Below are 18,039 nucleotides of genomic sequence, written 5' to 3'. Positions count from 1 at the left end.
AATTACATTTATTTATCAATTTAGAAATACAGCATGGAAATAGGCCCTTCGGTCTACCAAGTCCACGTCGACCAATGATCACCCACACACACGAGTTCTATTTTATTCCCACTTTCTCATTAATTCCCCACAATTTAAGGACAAGTTCACAGAGACCAATGAACCTGCACACCTACACGTGGGAGGAAACCGGATGAGGGAGTAAACCGGAGCCCCTGGAGGAAATCAATGTGGTCTGTGGGAGAACGTGCAAACTCCACAGAGACAGCATCCGAGGTTTGGAAGAAACCCGGGTCGCTGGCACTATGAGGCAGTAGCTCTACCAGCTACATCACTGTGCCACCCAATCTTCATTATGCCAGGGCTTGAAGCATTATAGCTATTTGTTAATTGGGTAAATCAATGCGCTGACTAAAAAATAATAAGCAAAAAGCTAAATTATTTTGCAATATGTTCATAATATGTTCACAGTACATTTGCAATTGCTGAATTTAGAATGTAGACTTTAGACTTTAGAGATACAGCATGGAAATAAGCCCTTCGATCCACCTATTTCACAACGACCAGTTACTCCCGTACACTAGCATGATCCTACACACACTTGGGACAATTTACAATTTTACCAAATTCAATGAACCTACAAACCTGCTCGTCTATGGAGTGTGGGAGGAAAACAGAGCACCTGGAAAAATCCCACGCAGGTCACAGACAGCACAACGTAGTTAAACCCCTGTTCCACAATGCGAGTTTACCCAAGAGCTCTCCCGCGTTTAAAATAAATCAAACTCGTGGTACTTTATCACGAGTATTTTTTTACGCGTGGACATTTTTCACAGTGTTCAAAAAGCTTCACGAGTTACCGCGTTTCCCGAGTATCTGCCGTTAGCATTACGAGCAGCTACGAGACATCCACGAACTCCTACATACCTGCTACATACATTCTACGTACTTACAACGAGTTTGATTCTTTTTTTAACTCGGGAGAGCTCTTGGGTAAACTCACATTGTGGGACAGGCGCATTAGTGTTGAACCCGGGTCCCTGGCGCTGTAAGGCAGCAACTCTACCGCTGTGCCACCGTGCCGTCCCTGTTGTTAATCACTCACCATTGCTATCATTTTCCTGTGTGATTCAAGACCATAATAAACCATAAACAAAATATCTGGTAAGGATTGTAAAATATATGTTGCTTACTACCATAAAACTAAATTGGCAAAGAAAAGAACACAAAATTATGAATTTGCTAAATCTTCAAGATCTGAAAGCTGGTCTTGAATGCAATACAGCAGAATGTACTTGGGTTTCCTTCACTCCACAGCAAGGAGCTATCAGGATTTACTGCTTAGTTATAGATCCAGGGGTGACTGACGGTGTAATTGGCTCAGTGAACCATTTACATTGCATTCTAATTGAATATCAGTTCCTCCCCTTCCCTCAATTAGGACTCCTCAGAACGACTGTGGGAATAAATTAAACCTCACTTACCACATCACTAAAGATATTACAGATCACTAAAGAATGCACAGAGTATTTTACCCAGGGGAGGGAAATCAAGAACTGGAGGTTTAAGGTGGGAGGGGAAAGGTTTAATTGGAACCTGAGGGGCTACTTTTTCACTTAGAGGATGGCAGTTATATGGAATGAGCTGCTAGAGGAGATAGGCGAGGCTGTGCGATAAAAACATCTGGAGTCATAGATTCATAGAGTCATACAGCACAGACACAGGACCTTCGGCCCAATTTGCCCAGACTGACAAAGATACCCTAAGCTCGTCTAAACATGTCCATTTTCCCTGTATTTGGTCCATACCCTCTCCCATCAGGCAAAAGGTATAGAAGTGTGAAAACGCACACCACCAGATTCATGGACAATTGCTTCCCAGCTGTTATCAGGCTACTGAATCATCCTATCACAACCAGAGAGCAGTGCTGAACTACTATCTACTTCATTGGTGACTCTCAGACTATCCTTGTTCGGACTTTGCTGGCTTTAACTTACACCAAAAGCTATTCCCTTATCATGTATCTATACACTGTAAATGCATAGATTGTAATCATGTATTGTCTTTCTGCTGAATAGTTAGCACGCAACTAAAGCTTTTCACTGTACCTTGGTACACGTGACAATGAACTAAACTAAACTGAACATATTGCTCTACTTCTCTATCCTTGCACCTGCACCTAATGTATTTGAAGTGTTATTGTACCTGCCTCAACAACCTCCTCTGGCAAGTTCATCGATATATCCACCATCCTCTGTGAGAAAAAGTTGCCCCTCAGATTCCTATTAAATCTTTCCCGTCTCATCTGAGACCTATGTCCTCTAGTTCTTGATTTTCCTACCCTCATCCTATCAATTCCCCCCATGATTTCATACACATCCATAAGATCACCCCTTAGCTTCCTGTGCTCCAAGGAATAATGTCCTAGCTTGTCCAACCTCTCCCTAAAGCCAAGTCCCTCGAGTCCTGGCAACATTCTCGTAAATCTTTTCTGTTAATGACATCTTTCCAGCTTAATGACATCTTGCGACATCTAATGACAACCTTAAGGGGTTGGACAGGCTAGATGCAGGAAGATTGTTCCCGATGTGGAGAAGTCCAGAACAAGGGGTCACAGTTTAAGAATAAGGGGGAGGTCTTTTAGGACCGAGATAAGAACTTTTTTTTCCACACAGAGAGTGGTGAATCTGTGTAATTCTCTGCCACAGAAAGTAGTTGAGGCCAGTTCATTGGCTATATTTAAGAGGGAGTGAGATGTGGCCCTTGTGGCTAGAGGGATCAGGGGGTATGGAGAGAAGGCAGGTACAGGATACTGAGTTGGATGATCAGCCATGATCATATTGAATGGCGGTGCTGACTCAAAGGGCCGAATGGCCTACTCTTGCACATATTTTCTATGTTTCTATGTTACTCTGTTTCGTATAGCAGGGTGACCGAAACTGAACACAGTTCTCCAAATGCATCCTCACCAACATCTTGTGCAACTGTAACATAATGTCCCAACTTCTATACTCAACATTTGGGCTGATGAGGACCAATGCACCAAAAGCCTACTTGAACACGCTATCTACCTGTGACACCACTTTCAGAGAACTGTGCACCCACATTCCTAATTTTTTCTTCTATAACATTCCCCAAAGCCCCACCATTCACGGTAAAGCTCCTGTCCTGGTTTGACTTCCCAAAGTGCAACACTTCACACTTATCTGCATTGAACTCCAATTCTCAGGTCACTTGCCCAAATGATCAAAGTCCTGCTGTAATTTTTGATAACCATTGAAAGAGACTTGAACACGTACAGGAAATGTTTAGAGAGATAAGGATCAAATGCGGGCAAATAGGACTGGCTTAGATGGGGGATGCATGGATGAGTTGGGTTGAAGAGTCTGTTTCTGTGCCGGTTTCTCTCGATGATTATCGGACAACAGGTCATGACATGTCTGGCAAGTCTGAAGAAGGGTCTCGACCTGCAACATCACCTATTACTTTTCTCCAGAGATGCTGTCTGTCCCGCTGAGTTACTCCAATATTTTGTGTCTACCTTCGGTGTAAATCAACATCTGCAGTTCCTTCCTACACAACATGTCCTGGATAGAGTGGATGTGGAGAGGATGTTTTCACTAGAGGGAGAGTCTAGGACCAGAAGTCATATCCTCAGAATTGAAGGACATTCCTTTAGGAAGGAGATTAGGAGAATTTTTTTTAGTCGGAGGGAGGAATCTGTAGAATTCAATGCTACAGAAGGTTGTGGAGGCCAGGTCAATGGATATTTTTAAGGCAGAGATAGATTCTTGATTAGCACGGGTGTCAGAGTTTATGGGGAGAAGCCAGGAGAAAGGGTTTAAGAGGAAAAGATAGATAAGCCATGATTGAATGGCGGGGTAGACTTGATGTGCCAAATGGCCTAATTCTGCTCCTATCACATGAACTTATGTCCAATACTATCTATGGACTGCAAATGTAAAGTCAAATGTTTTGTATCTATGCAATTGATTGACAGAACTAAATTAACAAATAAATAGATGCAATCAAAGAAATGCAGCAGTTTAAAAATTATTTCATATATAGAGAGAACATGAATTACATAAATTAACAACCTCTGCATCATTTAAACAAAATGTGTCATGCAGGTTGAATAGTCAGTTCGAAGCATTATTGTGATTTAATGTTAATTGGGATCAGTCAATAAGACTGCTAATAGTGTGAGGTTAAATGAGGGTTAAATTCATATTTAGGCTTGTAAATCAAATGCATAAGGGAGTTCACCGGTCTTCTCAGCTAACGATGTTGAGTGACAACTTGCAAGACAATTTTCCTTGAATCTTCAATGTTTCGATGGTTCGATGGTTCAATGGTACTTTATGCGTCACGTGCAATTGCACAGTGAAATTCCCTTTGCATAATTACACATGAAGGCGTCGCCATGTTTTGGTGCCATTTCCAAATTCCAAAATCCGACAGCGCTTGGTCCACTGGCGTGGATTCCAATCCAGGTAAGCCGCAGGATCCCTGCAGAGCCTTCCTCCATCACCCTCGACCAGATCGGCCCGCCAATCGACGTCCCTCTCCTCTTCTCACCCGGCCATTTTTATCTCTGTGTACCTCCTCCAGCCGACATTAACCCGGTTCACCCTCCCACCAGCCCACTCCTCCCCGTCTGACATCTCCAGCCGTCTCTACTGGTAAGACGGTCCGACAAGCCTTCGGGCGGGGTCCACCATCCTAAAGGTCTCTTAAAGGTTCTCTTCAGGCAAGATACATCAGCTTTTACCTACACAGAGGTTCATGGCGAGAAAGAACTTCACCTTAAAGGAGCAACCCATGGAAACACCGCAGAAAATATGGCCAAGAGTGGATTTAGAAAATAGACCATCAAAAAATGATTTAACTACAAATACTCAGCATGGTGCCAATCTCAGTAATAATATGTATAGTTTTCTAAAGTAACTTAAAATCACTATTTTGATTCCACGAGATTGGTCATCATTTAACAATGCCAATCATGCTGAAAATTACTATTTGATTTTTGTTAATGTTCATTCATGGTTAATATTTTAGTAGACCATTAACTGTATTCCCTATGTTTTAACGTTTGATTACCATTATTTAGAGAGCCAATATAGCTTTTATGTCATTTCAATTTCTTCCCTGAGTTACTTTGTCCAAGCGGTCAATAGACGTCAAATACAAGTTAAATCTCATTGCCCATCTTTTGTGGTTATTTATCTGGCCATTTCTTGTTCAATCATTTCAAAATTGATCCTGTAAGTTTTCCATTTTTCCAGTTTTATCATCATTCAGTCTAAACCTTCCTCATCTAATATTCTGCCTTGTTAATCCCCTCATTGTTATCAATTAGCAGCTTCTATTAATTCTCCTTTCAATGGATAGTTATTAATCTTCCATCAAAGGGCTGTCCTCCCTTCCATCTTCATCCCTTTATCAGTCATCTCACTCCACCATCAATGGGCAGATACCTATCAATTATCTGTCAAAGAGCTCTTTCCCCTCTGCTGAATAGCCAAATCTCTTGCTCACAGCCATATTCATAAAGTATGTACACCATGCCCACATCATCAGTGAACATCTATCTGTATTAATCCTCTCTTCCAGCCCTTGGCCCAGAGCCATCTATGCCAACGTATATCTGGACTTTCAGAAGGCTTTCGACAAGGTCCCACATAAGGGATTAGTATACAAACTTAAAGCGCACGGTATTGGGGGTTCAGTATTGATGTGGATAGAGAACTGGCTAGCAAACAGGAATCAAAGAGTAGGAGTAAACGGGTCCTTTTCAGAATGGCAGGGAGTGACTAGTGGGGTACCGCAAGGCTCAGTGCTGGGACCCCAGCTATTTACAATATATATTAATGATTTGGACGAGGGAATTGAATGCAACATCTCCAAGTTTGCGGATGACACGAAGCTGGGGGGCAGTGTTAGCTGTGAGGAGGATGCTAGGGGGCTGCAAGGTGACTTGGATAGGCTGGGTGAGTGGGCAAATGCATGGCAGATGCAGTATAATGTGGATAAATGTGAGGTTATCCACTTTGGTGGCAAAAACAGGAAAGTAGACTAATATCTAAATGGTGGCCGATTAGGAAAAGGGGAGATGCAACGAGACCTGGGTGTCATGGTACACCAGTCATTGAAAGTAGGCATGCAGGTGCAGCAGGCAGTGAAAAAAACGAATGGTATGTTAACATTCATAGCAAAAGGATTTGAGTATAGGAGCAGGGAGGTTCTACTGCAGTTGTGCAGGGTATTGGTGAGACCACACCTGGAGTATTGTGTACAGTTTTGGTCTCCAAATCTGAGGAAAGACATTCTTGCCTTAGAGGGAGTACAAAGAAGGTTCACCAGACTGATTCCTCGGATGTCAGCACTTTCATATGAAGAAAGACTGGATAGACTCGGCTTGTACTCGCTAGAATTTAGAAGATTGAGGGGGGTTCTTATAGAAACTTACAAAATTCTTAGGTGGTTGGACAGGCTAGATGTAGGAAGATTGTTCCCAATGTTGGGGAAGTCCAGGACAAGGGGTCACAGTTTAAGGATAAAGGGGAAATCCTTTAGGACCGAGATGAGAAAAACATTTTTCATGCAGAGAGTGGTGAGTCTCTGGAACTCTGCCACAGAAGGTAGTTGAGGGCAGTTCATGGGCTATATTTAAGAGGGAGTTAGATGTGACCCTTGTGGCTAAAGGGATCAGGGGGTATGGAGAGAAGGCAGGTACAGGATACTGAGTTGGATGATCAGCCATGATCATATTGAATGGCGGTGCAGGCTCGAAGGGCCGAATGGCCTACTCCTGCACCTATTTTCTATGTTTCTATGTTTCTATGTGATTCAAATGCTCATCTCAACAATGTTTAAGAAACAGTTAGGCAGATCCATGGATGGGGCAGGTTTCGAAAGATATGGGACAGATGTAGAAAGGTGGGATTAATGTAGATGGGACATGTGTAGGAAGGAACTGCGGATGCTGGTTTATACCGAAGATAGACACAAAATGCTGGAGTAACTCAGCGGGACAGGCAGCATCTCTGGATAGAAGGAATGGGTGATGTTTCGGGTCGAGACCCTTCTTCAGAATGAGCTGGGACATGTTGGCTGGTGTGGGCAAGTTGGACGGAAGGGTTTGTTTCCCCGCTGTAAAATTCTATGACTTTATGACCTGTTAAATGTTACTAGTGAATCTGCTTACATGAGACTTTCAGTCAATGGATTCCTGGTACTCACTATTCTCTAGGTTAAAAAAAACTTTCAAACCCTCATTCCCTCAAAACCCCTCTGACTCTCTTACCTCTTTATTTTAAACCTATGCCCTCCCATTTTATCTACCTCTCATATGAAGAAAAGAGTCCTGAAGTCTATATCCCTTACAATGATTTTGAACTTAATCATGTCCCCTCTTTACCTCCTCCACTGCAGTGAGAACAGCTCTTGCCTCTCCAGTCCCTCATTACTGAAATGCTCGATTCAAGCAACCGTACTGAATCTCCTCGGCACCTTCTCTAACACTATCAGTCCTCCTACATTGTGGGGACAGAATTATCTGTAGTACTTTGGTTGAGGACAGACAAGTAATGTATAAAGCTGGACTAAAATGTCCCTACTCTGTATTTACTGTCCCAATTAACGAAGCCTAATATTCCACCTGCCTATTTAACCATATTATCTACTTGACTTACCAGCTTCATGGACCTCACACACTAAGAGCTCTTTATTCATCAATATTCTGTAGGAACTCCACCGTTCATGGTATCTCTTCACCACAATAATGTTCCCAAATGCAAACACTCACATTCATTAGGATACAATACAATACAATGCAATGCAATATTTATTACATGTCATTTGAACCTCAGTGAGGCTCAAAATAAACTCAGTTTCCACAGCCATACAAACAAAGACAATTTCCTACAAGACACACACACAACAATTCAATTTACAGAAACATCCATCACAGTGAATCTCCTCCTCACAGTGATGGAAGGCAAAGTCTTTTCTCTCCCCTACACCATTTCTCTCCCGATGTCGAAGCCCCAGGCGGGCGATGGTAAGTCCCACGGCCATTTTAGGCCGCGTCAGGTGTTGTACGGCCCCGCTCCAGGTCTAAATGTCACGCAGTTGGAGCCCCCGGCGGGCGCTGGAATGTCCCGCGGCCATTAAAGCCGCGCCGGGCGATGTATGGCCCCGCTCCGGGTCGTCCCAACCCCGCGACATGGGCTGGAGAACTTACGTTGCGGGAGCTGCGGAAAGCGGTCTCTCACTCAGACCCGCGAGCTCCCGATATCACAGTCCACCGGTCCTGCGGCTGCAGCTGGAGCCTCTGAGCTCTGGGGTCTGGGCCGCAGCAGCGAGCCACCACCGCTCCCCACGCTCCGAGGCCGGCAAGCCCCATGATGGTAAGTCCGCAGCTCCACAGGCTCCGCGACTGGAGCCCCCAGGTCGTTTTGGCTGGAGGCCGCTCCACGGTGCTACGCCCTAATGGCAACGGAGACCCAACAGGGAAAAGGTCGGGTCTCCCGTGCAGGGAAGAGATTTTTTAAAGTTTCCCCTCTCCCCTCCCCCCCTCTTCCCCCCCTTCCACATAAACGCAGTTAAAAACAGTATTAAAGAACACGAACAACTACATTTAACTAGACAAAAAATAAAAAATAAATAGACAGGTTGTAGGGGCCGCTGCAACAGGTGAGTTGCGCCACCGATTATATTCCATCTACAATTTCTCAGCCCATGTCACCAAAGCATTGACATTACCCTGTAGCCAAAGACTACCCTCCACACTCAACAACTCGTCTAATCTTCAAGTTAACTGTGAACTGAATGATCATGCCTCCTAGATCCACGTCTAAATTATTCACATATATCACACACAGTAAAGGTCCCAGCTCAATCCCAGTAGATTCCCAGTCCCATGTGGACTTGAAGGCAAGGCAAGACAAGGACTTCAATCCAAGGCAAGGCACGGCAAGGAATTTGAGGCAGGGCAAACCAAGGCAAAGCAAGCAGTTTATTACTCTACATACCCACGAACCTCTGTGTGAAAGACTTGTCTGGGAGGAAACTGAAGATCTTGGAGATACCCCACGCGGTCACTGGGGAAAACGGACAAACTCCGTACTGACAGCACCCGCAGGCATGAACGAACCAGGTTGTCTGGTGCTGTAAGGAAGCAACCATACCGTTGCACTACCGTGCTGCCACGTCTTTCTATATCTTCCTTTGCTTTGGTTTTCTTGGATTACATAGGCATTCAATGCTTTTTAAATTATCATTGTTTTCATGAATGAAATGTTTGTGCAATTCCTAACATCTCATGCTTTTAAATGTTTGCGTTGTGGATGGTTAGTTTCTCAAGCATGGCCTTGTTCAGTATGTCTGTAACACTTTGTTTAGTTTTTAGTTTTAGTTTAAGTTTAGAGATACAGCATGGAAGCAGGCCTTACGGCCCACTGAGTCCATACCGTTCATTGGTCATCCGAACTATCCTATACAATGGGGACAATTTACCAAATTGACCTACAAACCTGCACGTCTTTGGAATGTGGGAGGAAACCGGAGCACCCGGAGAAAACCCACATGGTCATGGGCAGAACGTACAAATGCCATACAGGCAGCAACAGTCAGGATTGAATCCGAGTCTCTGGCGCAGTAAGGCAGCAACTCTAAGCTGTGCCACTGTGTCACCTACTATTCCACCCCCCTCAATCCCCTTCCATTGTTATCCTTCCCTCTAGCTTTACATTTCACTCCTCTTTTCTCCTTTCCGACACCTATTGGCTCTTGTCACCTCCTCTCATTAACCTCTCATTCATTTACGTTTTAGTTTTATGTTTATGGTTGTCAAGGTTACCGATGTACAGTGAAAAGATTTGTTTTGCATGCTATCCAACCAGATAATACTTTACATAAACGCAATCAAGGCAAGCTCAGGTACAACAAGTAGAGCAAAATGCCGAATATAGTTCTCAGCATTGAAGTACATCAGTTCCATAGACAAGGTCCAATGTCCACAATGGGGTAGAAGTGAATCGGACAGGACCTTATCTTATGGAAGGGCCATTTTGAAGTTTGATAAAAAGGGGGGGTGAAGCTGTTCTTGAGTCTGGGGGTGCACCCTTTGATAATTGATTCCTTACCCTGTAATCCCGAAATCGGTCAGGTTGAACCTCAAGAAATTTAAAGAATTTAAGAATGAACTGGACAAATATAGGGGTCTAAACTGATTGACCCAGCAATTGTAAAGTACAATTCATTTTATGAACAAACTGAAAGGAAGTGGATAAAAGTGACCATGAAAATGACATTGTGTTTAATACCCCACAGGTTTCATAAGTGTTCTTCATGGTTTGGTCAATTAACAATTCCAATCCAGCATATAGGGACTATATCGTGCTAATGTACAGGGATTGCTGTTTGGCGCAGACTCGGTGGGCTGAATGTCCTGTTTCTGCACTGTATCACTAAACTAAAGCTATTAATGTAAACTGCCTGTGAGGTGCCTCACCTGAGTCATATCAAATTCCACCAGTTGAAGAGAAAACTTAATCATCATTGTTCTCTCAGATGAAATCGAGGTGTCCAATGATAATAGTCTTGTCAGAGAAACTCACTTCATAGAAACATAATAGATAGGTGCAGGAGTATGGGTAGGTGCAGGAGGGATATGGACCAAGTACAGGCAGGTGCGATTAGTGTAGCTGGGACATGTTGGCCGGTGTGGGAAAGTTGGGCCGAAGGGCCTGTTTCCACACTGTATCTATGACTAGGAGTAGACCATTCGGCCCTTCGAGGCAGCACCACTATTCAATATGATCATGGCTGATCATCCAAAATCATACCTGCTTTCACCCCATATCCCTTGATTCCATTAGGGGGGGGGGGGGAGGGTAGGACCAAATCTAACCAACCCTGTATTCAAACACGAGCAAAGGTCTACTTATTATTTTGCAGATAGAGTCTATAAACATCAATGGAATAAGCAGAAAGGCCACGCACATCACGTACAGCATGGTTTATGAATACCAGCATCTGTTAAATTACCTCCAGATTTAATCTTTGAACTATGATGGTCCACAACACATTTTAAAATAAATTTACACCTTAAGTGCTTTGATGTTATATAATAGCCTGTTCCATATCGAGACAGCAATAAAAAAGTACTTATAATGCAGAGAATTCATTACTTGTGAGTCCATATTTTACACATTAACGCCTGATTCTATTTGAGAGAAGCAACTCAATTTATGTAAATTATTGCTGAATGGTGCTGACTGTACACAAAAGAACAATTGTTTTTGCCCATTACAAGTTAGTGCTGCTCAGTTTTGAAATGTACATTCCCCGCTAAAGAAATGACAGATAGTTTAATATTCCAGCTGAAAGAGCAAGCAACTAGTTTCACATGAATGTTATTTTGCAGGTCCATATTAGGCAATGGTCCATATTAAGCAGAACGCTGTATATCATTCTAATTCACCCTTATGTGCAAGTATGTCCCTGCTTGAACGCACCAACTTCTCAGTTCCATCAAGCAGTCATTCAGTGCGACACAATTAGTTTAGTTTAGTTTAGAGAACCGGTGACCTAACAAGTCCGCACCGACCATCGATCTCCACATTAGCACTCTCCTACGCACTAGAGACAATTTATAATCTTTACCAAAGTCAATTTACCTACAGACCTGCATATCTTTGGAGTGTAGGAGGAAACTGAAACTCCACAGGTAGGTCATGGAGAAAACTTACAAACTCCATACAGACAGCACCCATGGTCAGGATTAAACCCGGGTCCTTTGGCCCAACTCATCCATGCCAACCAACACATCTATCTAAACTAATCCCATTTGCTTGTGTTTGGTCTGTAACCCTAGAAACGTTTCCTATCCATGTGCTGTTGAAATATATTTTACATGTTTTAATTGTATCCACCTCCCAATCCACTCTGGCATTAGTTCCATACACCCACATCCTCTGTGCAAAAAGCTTTCATCTCATATCTGTATAACTGAAAGCATCATCTTGACCACTTCCTGTCTGTGCTGTATATTGATTTTAGAAAAAATGCTACCATATATCGCTTTGATTTATGGCTCTCTTACTCACAGTCCTCCTCCGCTGAGGCAGCCCCGAGGTTTTTCCCATCGATGAAAAATAAAAAAAGTTCTGAATGTTTAAAAAATCTTGAGATCAGCTGATTGGTCCTCTCGCCTGGCAATCACCACAATGAAGGTAACGCCCCTTCCGGGGGGGGGGGCAGGACTATAAAACCCCAGATGCCTGGACGTGAGTCAGTCACTCTGGAAGATCGTGAGGGAGAGTCCACAACTGTGATTCTAAGCTGTGAATCAACTGACCTGTGAGTCTGCAATGTACTTACAATATATGATTTGATAGCCCTTAATGTCAATGCAATGAGTTGTTAGGCAATTTGGTGGCTGGCTCTCTGCCTGAAATGCTATGAAATTTAGTTTGGTGGCCTGTACACTGCCTGAAATGCTATGAAATTGAGTTTGGTGGCCTGCATTCTGCCTGAAATGCCATGAAATTGAGTTTGGTGGCCTGCATTCTGCCTGAAATGCCATGAAATTGAGTTTGGTGGCCTGCACTCTGCCTGAAACGTTATGACTGAGTTTGGTGGCCTACACTCTGCCTGAAATGTTATGACATTGAGTTTGGTGGCCTGCACAGCCTGAAATGCTATGAAATTGAGTTTGGTGGCCTGCACTCTGCCTCAAATGCTATGAAATTGAGTTTGGTGGCCTGCACTAACATATATATAACATATAACAATTACAGCACGGAAACAGGCCATCTCGACCCTTCTAGTCCGTGCCGAACACATAATCTCCCCTAGTCCCATATACCTGCGCTCAGACCATAACCCTCCATTCCTTTCCCATCCATATAACTATCCAATTTATTTTTAAATGATAAAAACGAACCTGCCTCCACCACCTTCACTGGAAGCTCATTCCACACAGCTACCACTCTCTGAGTAAAGAAGTTCCCCCTCATGTTACCCCTAAACTTCAGTCCCTTAATTCTCAAGTCATGTCCCCTTGTTTGAATCTTCCCTACTCTCAGTGGGAAAAGCTTTTCCACGTCAACTCTGTCTATCCCTCTCATCATTTTAAAAACCTCTATCAAGTCCCCCCTTAACCTTCTGCGCTCCAAAGAATAAAGCCCTAACTTGTTCAACCTTTCTCTGTAACTTAGTTGCTGAAACCCAGGCAACATTCTAGTAAATCTCCTCTGTACTCTCTCTATTTTGTTGACATCCTTCCTATAATTAGGCGACCAAAATTGTACACCATACTCCAGAATTGGCCTCACCAATGCCTTGTACAATTTTAACATTACATCCCAACTTCTATACTCAATGCTCTGATTTATAAAGGCCAGCACACCAAAAGCTTTCTTTACCACCCTATCTACATGAGATTCCACTTTCATGGAAGTGTGCACAGTTATTCCCAGATCCCTCTGTTCACCTACATTCTTCAATTCCCTACCATTTACCATGTACGTCCTATTTTGATTTGTCCTGCCAAGATGTAGCACCTCACACTTATCAGCATTAAACTCCATCTGCCATCTTTCAGCCCACTCTTCCAACTGGCATAAATCTCTCTGTAGACTTTGAAACTCTTCTTCATTACCCGCAACCCCACCTATCTTAGTATCATCTGCATACTTACTAATCCAATTTACCACACCATCGTCCAGATCATTGATGTACATGACAAACAACAGTGGACCCAACACAGATCCCTGTGGCACCCCACTCGTCACTGGCCTCCAACCTGACAAACAACCATCCACCATTACTCTCTGGCATCTCCCATTCAGCCACTGTTGAATCTATCTTGCTACTCCACCATTAATACCCAACCATTGAACCTTCTTAACCAACCTTCCATGAGGAACCTTGTCAAAGGCCTTACTGAAGTCCATATACACAACATCCACTGCTTTACCCTCATCAATTTCCCGAGTAACATCTTCAAAAAATTCAAGAAGATTAGTTAAACATGACCTTCCAGGCACAAATCCATGTTGACTGTTCCTAATCAGACCCTGTTTATCCAGAAATCTCCCTGAAATGCTAAGAAATAGAGTTTGGTGGCCTGCACACTGCCTGAAATGCTATGAAATAGAGTTTGGTGGCCTGCACTCTGTCTGAAATACTATGAAATTGAATTTGGTGGCCTGCACTCTGCTTGAAATGGAATTTCAACGAATAGCCGTGAGTGAACTGCCAGCCCACCAGCCCTGAGTGACTGAGCTGCCAGTCTACCAGGCCTGAGTGACTGAGCTGCTAGCCCACCAGGCCTGAGTGACTGAGCTGCCAGCCCAAGAATCCATTCGGCCCACAATGTCCATACTATCCCTCTGGAAACCAGTCCATTTGGCCCACAACACCCATAATAGTGCTCCATCACACGAATCAACCTCCCTTCCATTGACTCCATCCACTTTTCCATTGACTTCCATTGACTCCATCTACTCTTCACGCTGCTTTGGCACGAGCAACAGCATAATCTCGTATGAGTCTCACCCCCGGTCATTCCCTCTTCTCCCCTCTCCCATCTGGCAAGAGGAACAAAAGTGTGAAAACACACACCTCCAGTTTCAGAAACAGTTTCTTCAGCAAGTAAGAATTTTATTGATCTAGTCGCTGGCACAAGTGACAATTAACCTCTCCTGACTCTTAGCTGTTTCTGTCTGCATAGATGCTGCCTGACTTAGAGTCATGGAGGCAAACAGCATGGGAGGTCATGTCAGCCCATCTCATCCCAGTACTCCTGTGTGGTTCCACAACCTTAAAGGGCAATTGCAGCTTTTATTAACAATTCTAGTGCGTCAGTAATGAACTCAGGCCCTCAAGTCTTGCCAACATCCTCGTTAATCTTCTCTGCACTTTTTCCAACTTAACAGCATATTTCCTATATTGGGTGACCAAGACCTAACACAATACTCGAAGTGTGGCTGCACCAACGACTTTAGTTTACTTTTATTTTAGAGATTATCTTATAACGCCAAGACCTGGTCCTTACGTGTCGTTCAGAGAAGCAGAAGCAGAGGAGACTATTGGCTTGAAAGTCCGTGAGAAAGAAGGTAAGTCACAGGGAAAGACAGTTTAAAAAGAGCGCCAAAACCCAGGTTCATGTAATATACTAATTAACCCTAAAGTTGTTAATTAGGTAAGAGATTAAAAACAAGTGCAGTTATAGTGGAGCAGCCCTGGTGAAGTGAAGTGCCTTGATGAGTAAAGTGTGAGTCTTTGGATCAAGAGTCTTTGGCGAGGAGACTGAGGCAAGGAGGCTACACTTGAATCGAAAGCTGTGATTTTTTGTCTGTTGAAGAAATGGCAGGTAAGTTGGTGCCATGTGTTTTCTGCAGGATGTGGGAAGTCAGGGACACCGCTGGTGCTTCTGGAAACTAAACATGCGGACATTGTGTCCAGGTGCAGCTCCTGAATGAGCGTGTTGGGGAACTGGAGCAGCAGCTGGATGACCTCAGGGCCATCTGGGAAAACAAGAGTTTCCTAGTCAGGACCTTCAGTGAGGTTGTCACGCCAAGGATACAGGATGAATTAAGATGGGTGACTGTGAGAAAGAGGCGTAAACGTGGAGTGCAGGAGACCCCGGTGGCTGTACCTAATGAAAACAGGTACACTGTCTTGGGAGCGGAGGACACGACAAGATTGAGTGGTAGCCAGGGCTGTGATTCCAACCCTGGTGCTGAGGCTCAATGGGGAAGAGTGACGTCAGGCAGAGCCATAGTGGTTGGAGACTCCGTCGATAGAGGTGCGGACAGGAGATTCTGCGGCAACAGGCGTGTCTCCAGGATGGTGTGTTGCCTCCCTGGTGCCAGGGTCCAGGACGCCTTGGAGCATCTGTAGCATCCTCAAGAGTGAGGGGGAGCAGCCGGAGGTTGTTGTGCATGTTGGCACAAATGATATAGGTCGGAAGAGGAAGGAGGTTCTGCAACACGAGTTTACGGAATTGAGTAAAAAACTGAAAAGCAGGATAGTTATATTGGGTAGTGATCGCAGAATTGCTTCCAGTACCTCGTGCTAGTGAAGGTAAGAGTAGGAAGATAGAGGAAATTAATGTGTGGCTGAGGAGTTGGTGCACGGGGCAGAGATTTGGATTTCTGGAACATTAGTACCTCTTCTGGGGCAGGTGTGACCTGCAAAAAAGGGACGGGTTGCACCTAAACTGGAGGGGGACCAACATCCTAGCGGGCAGGTTTGCTAATGCTACAGGGGAGGGTTTAATCTAGATTGGCAGGGGGGTGGGATCTCGTGCAGGACAGAGGCACGTGGGAGGTTAGACGTTGGTATGGAGGGTGGTGTGGGAAAGCTTAATGTACAGAATAGGCAAAAAGCCAGAGAGCGAGGAAGGAGGTTGGTTTAAACTGCACGTATTTTAATGCAAGGGGCTTGAGGAGTAATGCAGATGAGCTTAGGGCGTGGATAGGTACGAGCGACTGGGACGTTCCAGCCACGACTAAAACCTGGTTAAGGGAGGGGCAGGACTGGCAGCTCAATGTTCTGGGGTACAGGAGAGACAGGGGTGAAGGAAAAGAGGAGGGGGAGTTGCAATGTTGGTTAAGGAGGATGTCACGGCCGTATTCAGAGGTGACATCACAGACGGTTCTTCTAGTGAGGCCATATGGGTGGAGCTGAGGAACAAGAAAGGGATGATCGCCTTGTTGGGGGTGTACTACAGACCCCCGAATAGTCAACGGGAATTAGAAGAGCAAATGTGCCGGGAGATTGCAGACAGCTGCAGGTCAAGTAAGGTTGATGTAGGAGGGGATCTCAACTTTCCCAATAGAGACTGGGAAAATCATAGTGTGAAAGGTTTAGGTGGGGTGCAATTCCTCAAAGATGTTCAGGGGAGTTTTTTTAAGCAGTATGTGGAGGCCCCCACATGTGAGAGGGCAATGCTGGATCTAGTATTGGGAAATTGGAAAGGGCAAGTTAATGAAGTGTGTGTGAAGGAGCCTTTTGTGACCAGTGACCACAGTTCCATTAGGTTTAAGATGGTTATGGATCGGGAAGGAGAGGGTCCACGTGTTAAAATGCTCAACTACAGTTGTATAGGGCTCTGGTAAGACCACATCTAGAGTATTGCATACAGTTTTGGTCTCCTAATTTGAGGAAGGACATCCTTGTGATTGAGGCAGTGCAGCGTAGGTTCACAAGATTGATCCCTGGGATGGCTGGACTGTCATATGAGGAAAGATTGAAAAGACTAGGATTGTATTCACTGGTGTTTAGAAGCATGAGGGGGGATCTTATAGAAACATATCAAATTAAAAAAGGACTGGACAAGCTAGATGCAGGCAAAATGTTCCCAATGTTGGGCGAGTCCAGAACCAGGGGCCAAAGTCTTAGAATAAAGGGGAGGTCATTTAAGACTGAGGTGAGAAAAAAGTTTTCACCCAGAGAGTTGTGAATTTGTAGAATCCCCTGCCACAGAGGGCAGTGGAGGTCAAATCACTGGATGGATTTAAGAGAGAGTTAGATAGAGCTCCAGGGGCTAGTGGAATCAAGGAATATGGGGAGAAGGTAGGCACGGGTTATTGATTGGGGACGATCAGCCATGATCACAATGAATGGTGGTGCCGACTCATAGGGCCGAATGGCCTCCTCCTGCACCTATTTTCTATGTAACTGGGGTTATGCCAACTTTGAGGGTATGAGAGAAGGTCTAGCACAAGTTGACTGATGTAGGTTATTTGAGGGGAAAGGAACATCGGCCAAGGGGGATGTTTTTAAAAGTGTGTTGACAAAAGCTCAGGATGTGTACGTCCCCGTTAGAGTGAAGGGCAAAGCAGGCAAACGTAAGGAAGCTTGGCTGACGAGGGAAATTGAGACATTAGTCAAAACCAATAAGGATGCAATGGACAGGTATAGGCAGCTGGAATCAAGTGCGTCCCTGGAGGAGTTTCGGAATCGAGTAGCAGAGGACATCAGTTCAAGGTGAAGGGGAAAAGATTTAATAGGAATCCGAGG

This window comes from Amblyraja radiata, chromosome 27 (assembly GCF_010909765.2).
Source record: "Amblyraja radiata isolate CabotCenter1 chromosome 27, sAmbRad1.1.pri, whole genome shotgun sequence".
NCBI lineage: Eukaryota > Metazoa > Chordata > Chondrichthyes > Rajiformes > Rajidae > Amblyraja > Amblyraja radiata.
Note: the sequence above shows the minus strand (reverse complement) of the source record.